The sequence below is a fragment of the Rattus norvegicus genome, chromosome 17, assembly GCF_021556685.1.
Source record: "Rattus norvegicus strain SHRSP/BbbUtx chromosome 17, alternate assembly SHRSP_T2T, whole genome shotgun sequence".
In the NCBI taxonomy this organism is placed as follows: domain Eukaryota; kingdom Metazoa; phylum Chordata; class Mammalia; order Rodentia; family Muridae; genus Rattus; species Rattus norvegicus.
In genome coordinates, this window is record NC_141550.1 from 82,940,086 (window position 1) to 82,954,682 (window position 14,597).

The following is a 14,597-nucleotide window of genomic DNA, read 5'->3' on the forward strand; positions in this document are numbered from 1 at the left end:
CAGCAGAAATAAATACTTTTACATCACACAAAAGAGAAGGGAACCGGGGAGATAAAAATGCAAGAATAAATACAGGTGGTTTAAACTAGTGAAAGGGGAACGTGAATGAGAGAGAAAAGCGATTTGCCGACTTCCTTTCTTTGAATGCTTCACACACCAGCCATCCTCGGAATAGCTTGGGTTTTAAATATGGCGGTGCGTTTAAAGTTCAGCCCTGGAGTAGCCTCGTTGTCCGGGGATGATTTTTAAAGCCCTGTGGGAGAATCTATATCGGACTGCACGCTCTTTGAAGTAACAATTATCTATTTTTCAGCGCAGTTGGGAACGACCAATGGGCACGGGAGAGGAATGGTGAGGATCTGACAGACCATGGCTGCTCTTTCCCTCTACCTGGTGGGAACGTGCGGTTAAGCTCGCTCAGTGCTGGGCTGGCAGCTAAACCTGCCTCTCATCTTCATCAGAAACTTGATGGATGCGCGCTATCACCGCAGACCTGGGTGAAACACAATTCCAAATTAAAACCCACACTGTTTTGTCATCCTGGAGATTTATTTGGGGCTGTCACCCCCTCCATATATCTTGCCCTTTGTCTCCTGACTATTAATTCTGGAATTATTGCCAACTGATTTTTTTTAACCACTAACGCGATCATTTTTAATCATTCATTTGTTAGACCTTTTTAAAATGTAACATAGAAGCGGCTTTAATTGAAAGTGAGTTCTCCAAAATGAAGAGGCCTTTTAAAAGGATTTCAGGTCTTTACTTGGCCTTGTTACGGAAAGTAAGACGGCTGCTCTGAAGAGAAGGTCTCAAACCTGCGGCCTATTTGTTTGGCTTTGTTTTCCTTGATGCTAAAGTAGAATGATATCTTTAAAATTATTAAGGAGGCTAAAGTAAGGACCAAGAAACTCAGGAACCCATGCCCCTTCCAGTTCTCAGGCTGCAATTTTGGGTGAGACAAACTTGCTTACGGGGCCAGGGTACTTTGAAGGAGGAACATCTTACTTCCCTTTACATCTTCCATAGCATCGAATGCCAGCATCTTTGCACCTAGGTAGTCCACAGGAACTACGTATTTTAATAAGTAGAGAGAAAGGTATATGCTGGTTGGGCCACACTGAAAGCACAGGTCAGAACATATTCTGTAGTTACTGTTCAATGGAACTTTCTGGATCAACCATCAAAACAATACCTATAGCTACACCATAAAGAACCTCTAAAGGTATCCTGTCTACTGCGGCTCTTCTTTGGGAAGGCCCTGAGATGGGAGAGTTGTAGTCCTTTGTCCCCAAGGCTCTAACTCCCACCTTTTCTTCAGTCCCCTTCTGGCTGGGTAAGTCCTCTTCTCCACATGGGCCAGTCACATTGGGTCCTCTTCCTTGGTTTTCAAACTTTTAATATAAAGGTCATGGGCTAGCCATTGACCCTAACGTTTTGGAGGCAGAGATCAGAGGATCTCTACGAGTTTAGGTCTAGCCTTGTCTCTGAACTTACTGCAAGTGCCAGGCTAGTGAGAGCTACATAGTGAGACCCCGTAGAAAGAAAGGAAGAAAGGAAGGAAGGAAGGAAAGAAGGGAGGGAGGAAGGAAGGAAGGAAGGAAGGGAAGGAAGGAAGAGAGGAAGAAAGAAAGAAAGAAAGAGAAAGAAAGGAAGGAAGAAAGAGAGAGAGAAAGAGAAAGAAAGAAAGAAAGAAAGAAAGGAAGAAAGAGAAAGAAAGGAAGGAAGAAAGAAAGAGAGAGAAAGAGAATGAAAGAAAGAGAAAGAGAACAAAAGAAAGAAAGAGAAAGAAAGAAAGAAAGAAAGGAAGGAAGAGAAAGAAAGAAAGGAAAGAAGGAAGGAAGAAAGGAAGGAAGGAAGAAAGAAAGAAAGAAAGAAAGAAAGAAAGAAAGAAAGAAAGAGAGAAAGGATGTGTGCTGATGGGGCCCACCACCACTTTTTTATCCCATCTCCTTTATTATACTACCTTAAATAGTTTTACGTTGCTTACAAATATACAGCCTAACAATACAGCAGCCATGATGGGGCTTTCGGGGCTTTGTGTGGCTTTTATGCTTTCTTCTATACTGGTACAATACTATCTACTAGAACTTTCTAGTAGATTCGATGGGACTGGCCAGCACTTGCTGTGACCACTGAGGTATCCCTCTAGTCACAAGAGGCCGTTCAGCACTTCAGATATAACTAGTACCAATGGGAAAGTAAATCTATCGCTGTATTTACTGGTGTTGGATTTAAAGAGGTAACTAGTAGCCCTCTGTTCAGTGGGGTGGCGTGTTCAGTTCGTAAGGCTTCTTTTCCTCAGGGAAGGACGGAATATGAAAGAAATTCACATAAACTAAGTCGGCATGTCATTACCTGGCTGCGAGCAAACTCACATGAAATAGGGATCCAAAGGGCCTCCTGGAAACACCAGAGGCTCAAAAGCAGCCATGGGCAGAGTGGTATATGGTTGAGCTGAAGCCTTTATAACACAGTGTGGCTTAATGGAACTTGGTTTTCTCATAGTTATAGACGCTAGAAGCCTGACATCCAAACGCCAGTAGATTAAGTCACGTCTAAGATCTTTCTCTTTGGCTTGTGAGTGACTGCTTTGATAGCTTCAATCCAGAATGTTCCCCCAAAGGCCCATGTGTTAAAAGTTTAGTCCTCAGTTTGGTACTATTTAGAAGAAATTGAAATGTTTATGATGTGAATGATGGTGGGGAGGAGTTAAGTCTTGGAAGCATGCCAAAAAAGGGCTTGTAGGACCTGATCTCCCCTCCCACCATCATCCCCAACCCTCCCCCCCCTTTCCTGATCTTGGTCTTGAGGTGAATGGCTTCTTGTTCCATCATGGTAGATATGGTGGTTTGGGCAGGTTGAGATGGCCCCTATATAGGACACTTAGTTGATGGTACTGTTTAGCCAGTTTAGGAAGTGTGGCCTGACTAGAAGGAGCATATCACTGAAGGTAGGCTTTGATAGTAGAGAGAGGGGCACCACTTTCCAGTATGTTCTTTCTGGTTCAAGATGTGAGTCCTGGGCTTCCACTTCATCTGCTATGCTGCTGTTTGCTGCCATGCTGGAACCATGGTTTCCGCCATGGTGGAACCATGATGACAGATAAACTCTATCTTCTACAAGCTGTATTGGTCAGTGCTTTATTACAGCAACAAAAAGGTCAACAATAGAGTGGGGGTGTCCCTTCTTTCATGACACGTTACCTCATATACTCAAAGCGACAGGGCCAAGTAATTATGGACTGGAACTTCCAAAATTAGGAGCCAAAATGAGCCTTATCGTTGTATAAGCCTACCAGCTCAGTGACTGTGTCACAGTAAAGGAAAGCTAGAACATCTTCCTTTGCCTTGGGTCTTGCCATAATTTCCCTCCATGTTGGTATCTTATTCTGTGCCTACAAACTACCAGACCTGTCAGATTAGAGTCCACCCATACGGAATCATCATATTGTAGGTACATCAAGTACGGTCATATTTTATGAGTTTAGGACTCGAGTCTCAACATAATGGGCTTGCAGAGACAGGATACAACTGAGCTAAAAGCAACAGTGAGTTAGACAAGGCTATGCCTGAGAGACAAAGGCAAAGGAGGACATTCTAGTTGCTAGCACAGCTAGAAACTCGCCATCCACTGAAGCCAGAACATTCCATCAGCATTTCCAGCCCAAGTGTGGCCTCACCTTGGGCATTCACAGTGTCAGATGAGCTACAGATATGGCATAGCTCCCCTCCAGGTTACCATGTCCACAGCATTTAATGAGCACAGCTTACTTCTTGTAACTAAGAGATTTCAATAGTTACTCTTTCAGATTCTTCTTTAGAAAGGACCTCTACTTTGTCTTTTTCTTCTTCATAATGCCTTCTACAGCACGTCTTTGTGGCGATGTGACAGGGCCTTCATAATAGCATCCAGGTTCCTTGCTTCCAGCTCGGTCTCCTGGTCTCCAGGCTGTCCCAGTTCTCGTTTCTGCATACCAAGCTGAGATTCCTCACCCCGAGAGATGCTAATCATTGTTCTTCCCACTTCCTAGAGATTTATAAAGGCCTCATTTTGTCTCAGAGTCTCAAAATAAATCTCTAATTCATAATGTCATACTAATTATACTTTATGCCTACTTAAGACTTTAATTCTTATTACCAGCAGTCATGACTAGGTTCAATTTCTGTTCCTTCCACAGACTCATCTAAGATATGTTTCCAGGCATGGGTCCCTGCTAGTGTTACACTGCTTAGCATGCCTTCAGAGGCCACCAGTTCTGATGATTCTCTCTCTCTCTCTCTCTCTCTCTCTCTCTCTCTCTTTCTCTCTCTCTCCCTCCCTTCTTCCTTCTCCCTCTCCCTCTCTCTCTCCCTCTCTCTAACCAAAACTTTCATTTAAAATGTATGCTTCCTCAGAAATATCTTTCTGACCATTGTTTTGTCTAGAGCAATGTTTTATGGATCAAGAACCTTTAACCTGGACCTGCTCTGGTGTTGGCTGTAATCCCAGCTACTAAGAAGGTTGAGTAATACTCCATTGTGTGAATGTACCACATTTTCTGTATCCATTCCTCTGTTGAAGGACATCTGGGTTCTTTCCAGCTTCTGGCTATTATAAATAAGGCTGCTATGAACATAGTGGAGCATGTGTCTTTGTTATATGTTGGAGCATCATTTTGGGTATTTGCCCAGGAGAGGTAGAGCTGGGTCTTCAAGTAGGGCAATGTCCACTTTTCTGGAGAACCTCCAGACTGATTTCCAGAATGGTTGTACCAGCTTATATTCCCACCAACAATGGAGGAGTGTTCCTATTTCTCCACATCCTCGCCAGCGTCTACTGTCACCTGAGTTTTTTATCTTAGCCATTCTGACTGGTGTAAGGTGGTATCTCAGGGTTGTTTTAATTTGCATTTCCCTGATGACTAAGGATGTTGAACATTTCTTTAGGTGCTTCTCAGCTATTCAGTATTCCTCAGTTGAGAATTCTTAGTTTAGCTCTGTACCCCATTTTTAATAGGATTATTTGATTCTCTGGAGTCTAACTTCTTGAGTTCTTAGTATATATAAGATATCATCCCTCTATCGGATATAGGATTGGTAAAGACTTTTTCCCAATCTGTTGGTTGCCATTTTGCCCTATTGACAGTGTCCTTTGCCTTACAGAAGCTTTGCAATTTTATGAGGTCCCATTTGTCAATTCTTGATCTTAGAGCATAAGCATTGGTATTCTGTTCAGGAAATTTCCCTTGTGCCTATGTGTTCGAGGCACTTCCCCACTTTCTTTTCTATTATTTTCAGTTAGGCAAATGGATGGAACTAGAAAATATCATCCTAAGTGAGGTAACTCAATCACAAAAGAACACACATGGTATGCACTCACTGATAAATGGATATTAGCCCAAAAGCTTGGAATACCTAAGGAAGAATTCACAGATCATATGAAGCCCAAGAAGAAGGAAGACCAAAATGGGGATGTTTCATCCCTTTTTAGAAGAGAGAACAAAATACTCATGGAGGAAATACAGAGACAAAGAGTAGAGCAGAGTCTGAAGAAAAGGGCATCCAGAGACTGCTCTGCTTGGGGATCTATCCCATATGCAGCAACCAAACCCAGTCACTATCGCTGATGCCAAGAAGTTCTTGATGACAGGAGCCTGATATGGGTGTCCATCCTGAGTGACTCTGCCAGAGCGCTACTGATACAGGTGAGGATGGTTGCAGCTAACCATTGGACTGAACAAAGGGAACCAGTGGAGGAGTTAAAGAAAAGACTGAAGGAGCTGAAGGGGTCTGCATCCCCATAGGAAGAACAACAACATCAACCAACCAGACCCCACCAGAGCTCCCAGGGACTAAACCGCCAACCATTGAGTATATATGGAGGGACCCATGACTCCAGACACATATGTAGCAGAGGATGGCATTGTCCAGGATCAGTAGAAGGAAAAGCCCTTGGCCCTGTGAAGGCTCATTTTCCCAGTGTAGGGTAATGCCAGGGCATTGATGTTGGAGAGGGTGGGTGGGAGTAGGAGAATCCTCATAGAAGCAGGAGGAGAGAGGAAGGGATATGGCAGAGGGGGGGAAAGGGGATTTGAAATGTAAATATATGAAATATCCAAGAAAAATAAAATAATAATAATAATAATAATAATAATAATAATAATAATAATAATAATAAAAAACAAGGCCGAGTCAGGATCAGCATGGGTAATTTAATTAGCTGCTGTCCAAAAAAGGAAACTCAGAGCCAGCAAGATGGTTCAGTGGACCCAGGAGTCTGCCACTGAGCCCAATGATCTGAGTTCAATCCCCAGGTCCCACATAGTGGAAGGAGAAATCCAGCTCCCACAAGTTTCTCTTCATTCCCTGCTCTCATGTACATACACATACCCACAAACAAGATAAACACAATGTAATTTTAAAATAAATAATTAAAAGCAAGGATTGTAGCTGCCTTCTCAGCATGTAGGAAGTCCTAGGCCCAAGTCTCAACACTAAGAGAGAAAAGAAGAAAAGTGTGTGTTTGGGATTCTGTTATATCTTCCTTTTTCTTTTCCTTTTCTTTTTTTTTCTTTTTCTTTTTCTTTTTCTTTTTTTTTTTTGGTGGTGTTACTGGCCAAATTGAATTATGTTGAAATCTTAATTCCAGTCCATGAGATTGCTTCCTTATTTATAGATTCTTTAGAGAAGTGATTAAATTGAAATAATTGTCATTTTGATGGATTCAAATCTATTAAGGACTAGATTGTCCTTATGAAGAAAAAAGATTAGGGTACGAGATAGACTGGGAAATCAAGGAAACATGTCTGAAGACCGGAGAGAAGATGCCCATATATACACCAAAAGAAAGATCTAGAATAGATCATTCTCTAGATCTCCAGAAGAATTCCATAGGGCTCTCAGACTTTCTGCTTCCAAAACTGGACAAAACCCAGCTTCTGTTGTTTTTAACCTATGTGACCCATGGTACCTTGCTATGGCAAGTTAACATTTCAGTGTTTCTTTCTCTGTAGGTCTCGTTCCCCCAAGGACAGAAAATCAGTTCATTTAAAGCTATATACCTCACTAGTGGAGCAGTACCACGATGGATATTCAATAGTTGGGATGCCATTCCGATATTACTTGCTCCATTAATGTGCACTTCGGTGTCATAATTTCTACAACTGTCCTGCATATATTTAACTTCTAAACTTGGAACAAAACTGACATAAAAAGAGAACAAAAAGCAAACACGAAGCCATAGCAGCCCTTACTTCTTTGGTTCTCTTGTTTGATTGGTTGGTTGGTTTGTTTTGGTTTGATCTCATTTTTATTTATTTGTTTGTTTGGTTTTCTTGACCATTATGGTGATTTCATTCACCACGAAAAGAAGCATTCAAGCCTTACCCCATGGCTCCCCTCTCAGATCACCAATTAAAGCCTGTTTGCTTTGAGACAATTAAGAAGCCATCCTCTGCACCAGCTAATCTACAGCTTTGGACAGCATCTCTCTGTGATTCTTTCCAAGTAGAAGGTTCTACACCTGTGCTCCAAATTCTACCAGGAGCACTCAACGCTTTCAAACCTCTCTTCTAAATCACCTCCTAAATTCTCGCTGTTTTCAGGATCACTTTTCTCAACTCTCCCAGCTGAGATGAACTCAGGTGGTTACCTAACCAATTCCAGGATGCTAAATCTGAAACAGAAGTCTCTATGGAAAGAGGGCATTCATATTTTTCCTGTGTTTAAAGCAACATTGCTCAGGAAGAAGAGGTGCTGGTGGAAAGAATAGTGTAGCCATGCTGTATGAAGTTTAGCTATTGCTTCTATTTGGTACCATTTGACTTCATCCATTACAGCTACCTCTGTCTGACTCTGAGGAAGAAGTTGAGCAGCAGCCGAGCCCAGGTCTCAGGGGAGATGGGAAGAGGTAGTCAATGCGGAATCAGTGAGAAGAAGACTTGTGTGTTTGGAAAGGGAAGAGAGTTATCATGGAAATATAACCAATCTCACAGCAGTGAGAACGAAGAGCGTGAAAGCCAAGGCCAATATGACACCTTTTTTGTGAGTGCCTTACATAAACTGAAGACTTGGAAAAAGAAAGAAGGAAAGAAGGTTCTAGGCTATGGAAGCAACTTGCACCAGACGTCCCTCCCTGGAGAAGATAGGATGGTCCCAGAGTCAAAAGGAAGCTTGGAGTGACTGGCGTAGAGTAGGTCCAGGGGCTGAACACGGCTCAGAGGCAGGCAGATGGGTGACTCTAGGCTCTGGCTATGTGCAGACAGTGAAGGTCTTTTATCTTGTTTATGCATGATTTGGCTTTCTAAAAATAAAAAAAAAAACTTTAATAGGTCGTTGCAAGAATAGCACAGTTGGTAAAGGGTGTGTCCATGAGGATGTGGTTCAATCACTCCAACAAAGTTTCTTCAAAAGCTGTTTGTAGTCACCAGCACTTGTCATCCTGGGTAGAAGAAGAATAGATCGTTGGCCTCCATGGCCAATGAGCGTACTCTCACTGTCAGAAGGAGAACCTGACTCCCACTCCTCCCCTCAAATGGATGGGATGGCACTTGAGAAATGATACCTAAGGTTGTCGATTGGCCTTGACATACATGAATGCTCATGTGTGTATATGTCTATGTGCACTTACACATACATAAACACACATTTACACACACACACACATGTACATGCACGCGCACGCACACACGTTAAAAGGCCAGTTTTAGAAACAGTTTGTACAACAAAATATAGGCCAGGAAACATAGACTTCCAACATACTTCTTATTCCTCACACAATTTCCCTTTTACTAGCATCTTGTCATTTGCCTGTTACAGTTGTTATAATATCAAGAGTGGTGAATCATTATACTAATTGGACTAGGTAGGTTATGGTGTGTGTGTGTGTGTGTGTGTGTGTGTGTGTGTGTGTGTGTGTAAACAATCATAGTTACAGAAGAGGACATGAATTAGAGAGTGATAGAGGAGACATGGGAGGAGTTGGTGGGTGAAAGGTTGGAAATCTTGTAAATACAATGTTCTCTTTACAAAATTCTCAAAAACAGTTTATGAAGAAAAATAAAAATGTGAGGTCATACTGGAGTAAGAGGAGATCCTGATTCAACTTAACCAGTGCCTTTACAAAAGGGGGAAATTTGAACAGAGGACATGAGTCAAGAAAGCCTGAAGGTCACCTCATGCCAATGACAAAGCCCAGAGCAGAGCCCTCACTCAGAGCTTCAGAAGCAACCAATCCAGTTGACACTTGCACTCGATGGCCTTGAAACTTGACAAAAGCTAATCTGCGTGGTGCTCTGTAGCCAGCAATCCTAGAAAACTGTTCAACATGCTGTAACAGAATAATTTCACCCAACGAAACAGTTTTCAACAATTAAAATCAGAATGGCTCTACCTACCTACTAACTCTGGACTTTCTATAGCATTGGTAAGCTACTCTTTAGAAATTCTTAGCCAAAATACAAACTCTAAGAAGGGAGGAAAGAAGAAGTTTGCTTTCATTATTTGAAATAGTGACAGTCATTAAGTATTTTGTCTGATAAGGTAAGCATGTGACTGTGTGCTGTTCTCTCTATTTGTGTTTTATCCATGTGTTTGGTTCCAATTAGAAAACATTCTCTTTTCCCAAGTTAAAAAGTGAGAATTGATAGAATTGATTCCTCCCTCCATCTCTGCAGCTCTTTCTCATCCTTTCCTTCTCTTTCTTCTTTCTTTCTCTTTGTCTTTCTTCTTCCTTTCTCTCTTTCTTCTTCCTTTCTCTCTTTCTCTCTTTCTTTCTTCCTTTCTTTCTTCTTCCTTGCTTTCCTTCCCTCCTTTCTTTGTTTATCATTGTGTGGCTTTTCTATTTACTTTTATTGATATGTTAAAAATTTGTTTGCTTGTTTCATTTCTTATGGAACTCACGAAAGTAGCCCAGCTGGACTTGTGTGCCTGATCCCCTGCCTCTACCTCCTGAGTCCTGGACTATATAAGCATGATAGGATGCTCCTTATTTATTTTGTGAAAAACACACAAACAAACAAACCAATAATGGGTGATGGTATAAACTTATAGTTGCAGCACTCAGGAGAGTGAGGCAGGAGGTTTGTGAGTTCTAAGCCAGCCTAAGCTACGCAGCAAACTTGTGTCTGGAAAAACAACCAGCAAACATGCCAGCACTGGGGTTGGCATAGTCGAAACTGAGTCCTATGTGGATGCTCACACCTCCAATAGGTCTGAAAAATGGCACATGCTCTTTGGTGTTTGCCTTTAATTTTGCCGAATAATGCATTTTGAAAGTCTATAGAGAAAAACAAGGCAGGAAGTTCCATTGTGTGCATCGAGGCATCTTTTCCCTCACCATTACTTCTAAAGAGATCCCCAGTTCATCTGATGCTCTAGAAGGGTACATAGCCTGTGATGTATTCCCTACATACCTGTTTAATCATCTGTGTTATACCCGATGGCAGGCAGGCTCTGCTTATAGAAATCAAGCCTACAGAGTATCACAGGACAATTAAAAGTGGTCATTTTTATTCTGCATCATTTAAAGGTAGGTTTATGAGATGTTTAAGGACAAACAGTATTTATCCATTTCTGTGTGTGTGTGTGTGTGTGTGTGTGTGTGTGTGTGTGTGTGTGTGTGTGTATCCTGCTATGAGGATCCCTGAGACCTGTATATGCCCACCAAGTGCTCTACCTCTGAGCTACAACCCCAGCTCTATTCTTGGTCTTAGATTAGACTATATTACTCTCCCCTTCTGGTCCTACAGTTATTGAAAAACAGTCTCTCAAGCACTGTAAGTAAAGGGGTAAGTATCTTAAATATCTACAAGGCTGTAGAGAAAACCTTCAGAAAGCCTGGGGGGCTTCAGAGACTTGCTGGTTTTGTTGATGAGTCTACACATTTGTTCTTTCTTTCTTTCTTTCTTTCTTTCTTTCTTTCTTTCTTTCTTTCTTTCTCTCTCTCTCTTTCTTTCTTTCTCTCCTTCTATCTTTCTCCCTCCCTCCCTCCCTCCCTCCCTCCTTCCTTCCTTCCTTCCTTTATTCCTTCCTTCCTTCCTTTCCTCTTCTTTTTTTGAAACATGGTCTCATTATGTTTCTCTGGCTGTCCTGGAACTCACTGAGATCTGCCTGCCTCTGCCTCCCAAGTGCTGGATTTAAGCAGTGCACCACTATGCCCTACTAAATATTCATTCTTAAGTGTAGTTGTTTGTTTTGTTCTCTGGATTTTCACTTACTACAATCAACTGTAGACTGAAAGAATATTAAACAGAAAATTCTAAGAGTAAAATATTCACAAACATAAAATAACTTAGTTATAGTATAGTGTTGGTTTTGCTCTATTTTGTTAGGTATTGTTAATCTAGAAGTAAATCTAACTTACAGACTAAACTTTGTCACAAATATGTATATATAGGAAAAGAATCTATCAATTTCTTTGTCATTAAATATGATATAGTTTCAGGCATCCAATGGGAGCTGGGAAAGTATCCTCTGGACCCCAGGAAGGGAGTCGCTGCTCTCTTGTTCATTCCAAGAGTCTCTCCAGATGTGAGCTCCTTTCTCCTCTGAGTCCTAAGTGACCATGCCATTATAGATCAGGTTCTACAGGTAATACATTTTCTTTGGTTAGTAAATTGCAAGAGTGGCTTGGGGAAGGATTCGTCCCATGGGGTCAGTAGACAGACTTGGGGCCAGGCTGCCTGGGATGTCACTTGGAGTTCCACAGGTTGTATTCAGAGCTGAGGCCCCCTGTCAGCAGACGGTCACTTTGCAGAAGTGTTGTTGACTGTGATAGTCACAGGCAGGGTGTCTGTTCTTTGCACTTGACTCTCAGTGATCATGGGAGAATCAACTTCAAGCTCATCAGTGAAATAACATGACAGGGAAATGGGCACAAACTTAAAGCAACCATGGTGGTCTCTCTATTGATTCTTTTGGAGCCAGTTCCTCTTTATCTACTGGGCTTTGAAGATTATCTCCCATTTGCATACAATATTTGACACACAAGAGGAAGTTTGATAACTAGAAGTATTTAAATAACTTACATGCAATATCTGGAGTTTGCTTTCTAAATATAGATATCTTGTAAATAAAAGCCTGATAGTAATTTAATACGTAATAGGGAACACATGGTTAAAGCATTGTAAGGAAAACCACTTGCAAAGCAATTACTCTAAAAAAGAGCATCCCTATTTCCCTTGCCACACCAGTGAGAGCCATGTGGTGGCTCACAGGACTGGAAGAGAATGGAAAGTTTCCAGGGCAGTAAGCATGACTCTCTGGCCTTCTCCTGTCCTCTCTACTGCAGAAGGACACACTGTCACTGTCCTTGTATCTCAGACAAATGTTCTCATCCCAGTCCCTTGGCTTCATCTGAAGGTAGCCAAGAAGGGATAAACCTGCCTCCTGATAAACAAAGGCAGAGGGTTTCCAAAGATGTCCCAGAGCAATGCATCTGTCACCTTACAAACCTTTCTTAAGGCCAAGGGCTCCGTGAAACACAGTGACAAAACAAAGGAATTTTTAAAAATGCAAAATATTTCATATTTAGAAAAACTGATGCTGACAGTATTCTACAGACACAGGCCTGCCTTCTACATGAGATCATCTTGGTTATTGGAAAGGGAGAAGGTGACAAGCATGAGAAATAGCAGCTTCCACCAAATGTGTGAACAAGAGAAAAGCTGGTTTCTTCTCCCTCCTCTCCGAATCCTGCTCCCACCAGGAAAAGGCTGTCCTGTTTCTCTTTTCACTGAACACTTAGCAGCTCCTGCAGCCAGATTTCTTGCAGAGGAATGAGGGAGAGGGGTGAGAGGCAAATTGTGGGATTTCCAGTCATGTGGTTGGCACTGAGCTTGTTAAATTGGATGGTTATGTTACTCTTGGTTTTCCTAACTTCCTGCAGCATCTATTTAAAAAGGAAGATAACACAGCAACCAAGTATTTGCTTGTATCTCCCAAGTATTTGTTTGTTGTATCAATAGACACCGGAGAGGCTCATTTATCTCAGCAGATTTCACAGTGACCAAGTCATGGGGTCAGCCCAGATATGCCTCAACAAATGAATGAATGAAGGTCTTTTGGGGTTTTTTGTTTTTGTTTTTTTTTTCTTTTCAGGCATAATGAATACATGATCCAGGCAAAGTGGTATACATCTGTGATTCCCAGAACCTAGAAGGCAGAGACAAATGGATCAGGAGATCAAGGTATTCTCAGCTACATACCAAGTTCAAAACCACCCTGGCTCTCATAAGACCCTGGAAATAACAAAATGAACAACAAAAAAGTTGGATTGTGGCATTTGATAGAAAATGGAAGCAGCTGGATTATATTAAGCAAAATAAGTCAAATTCAGAAAGACCATTAGCACACTTACCCCCATTTGTTAACCCTAGTTTTTATGTTTTACAGACACACACCATGCTCCACTTCCAGCACAAATATAGAAGATCAGCAGAAAGAGAAGAGATTGTGGGAGGAAGGAGAGGTTACCTATGTGAGTATAGGAGATTTAAAAACTCAGCACTGCTTGCAATGAATAAAAAATTAAGGAAATAAACAACCCACGTAGGCAAAGGACTTCATGCCCAAGCCAAGTTATCCGAGTTCCTTCTCTAGAGACCATGCAAAGAACAAATTCTAGCAGGTGGTGCTGGCACACTCTTTTAATATCAACACTCTGGAGGCAGAGGCAGGCAGATCTCTGTAAGTTTGAGGACACCCTCGTCTATAGAGCAAGTTGTAGAACAACTATGTCTATATAGAGAAACCCTTTCTCAAAAAAACAAAACAAAATGAAGAAGAAAGAAAAATGTCTAAAAAGTTTTCTTATGACTTTCACACTCATACCATGCCAGGATCACACAGGAGGGAGGAAGGGAGATGGGGAAGGAGGGAGGTGGAGGGAGGAGGGAGGGAGGGAGAGACAGGAAGAGATAGGAAGGGAGACACAGGGAGGCAGAGACACAGAGAAAGATTCACACATACAGTAGCCAATAAAAACAGCCTTTAAAATAAATAGAACAATTCTGATTTAATAAACAAGACTGATGGCAGGAAGTAGTTGGCTTACGGCTCTGAGCCTTGGACTTTGATCTCCTATGTCTTTTACTGGGACCAGGAACTGAACATCAGACCATGTACCTTGATAGGGTTGTTTTTGTTTGTTTTGTTTTTACCACTAAGCTCCACCCTCCATCCATGATGGATAGAGACAGAGTTTCATCATGTAGCTAAGTCACTCCTCAAACTCAATTATCCTCCAGCCTCTACCTCTGCCTCTCAAGCCCTGTAATTGCAGGCATGTATCTGGATTATTTTAAGGTCACTTTCTTTGTCATAGTGCTGGGGATCAAAGTGATAAGCCTTCACAATCTTGCCTGTGCTGTGTGAGCGATCCACCAACTCAGCTACAATCCCTGGCCAGATACCCATGATTTTTAACCCTTAAAAAAGAAAACAGTAAGATACAAACCACTCAGTATAGGGGAGGAGTTATGGTTTTCCTCTCTTCTCCTGCCTATTCAGCCTAAGTCCCTTAGGCAAGCAGTTGTCTATTTCCCATAACTCTTGTGACAACAAATGCCAACAATGGCATTCGCAATGCATCTCCTGGTTGCTAGACAGGATCTTTAAGCA

At 41.8% G+C, this 14,597-nt stretch overlaps 1 protein-coding gene across 1 annotated transcript in view; it reads right to left on the minus strand.

The window, feature by feature from the left end:
• Rsu1 (Ras suppressor protein 1) overlaps window positions 1-14,597 on the minus strand; it is a 244,967-nt gene continuing 230,370 nt past the window's right edge. Inside the window, exon 10 of the transcript XR_015640969.1 lies at window positions 1-493. The gene's annotated coding sequence lies outside the window, so the exon portion shown is untranslated. The remainder of the gene's footprint in view (window positions 494-14,597) is intronic.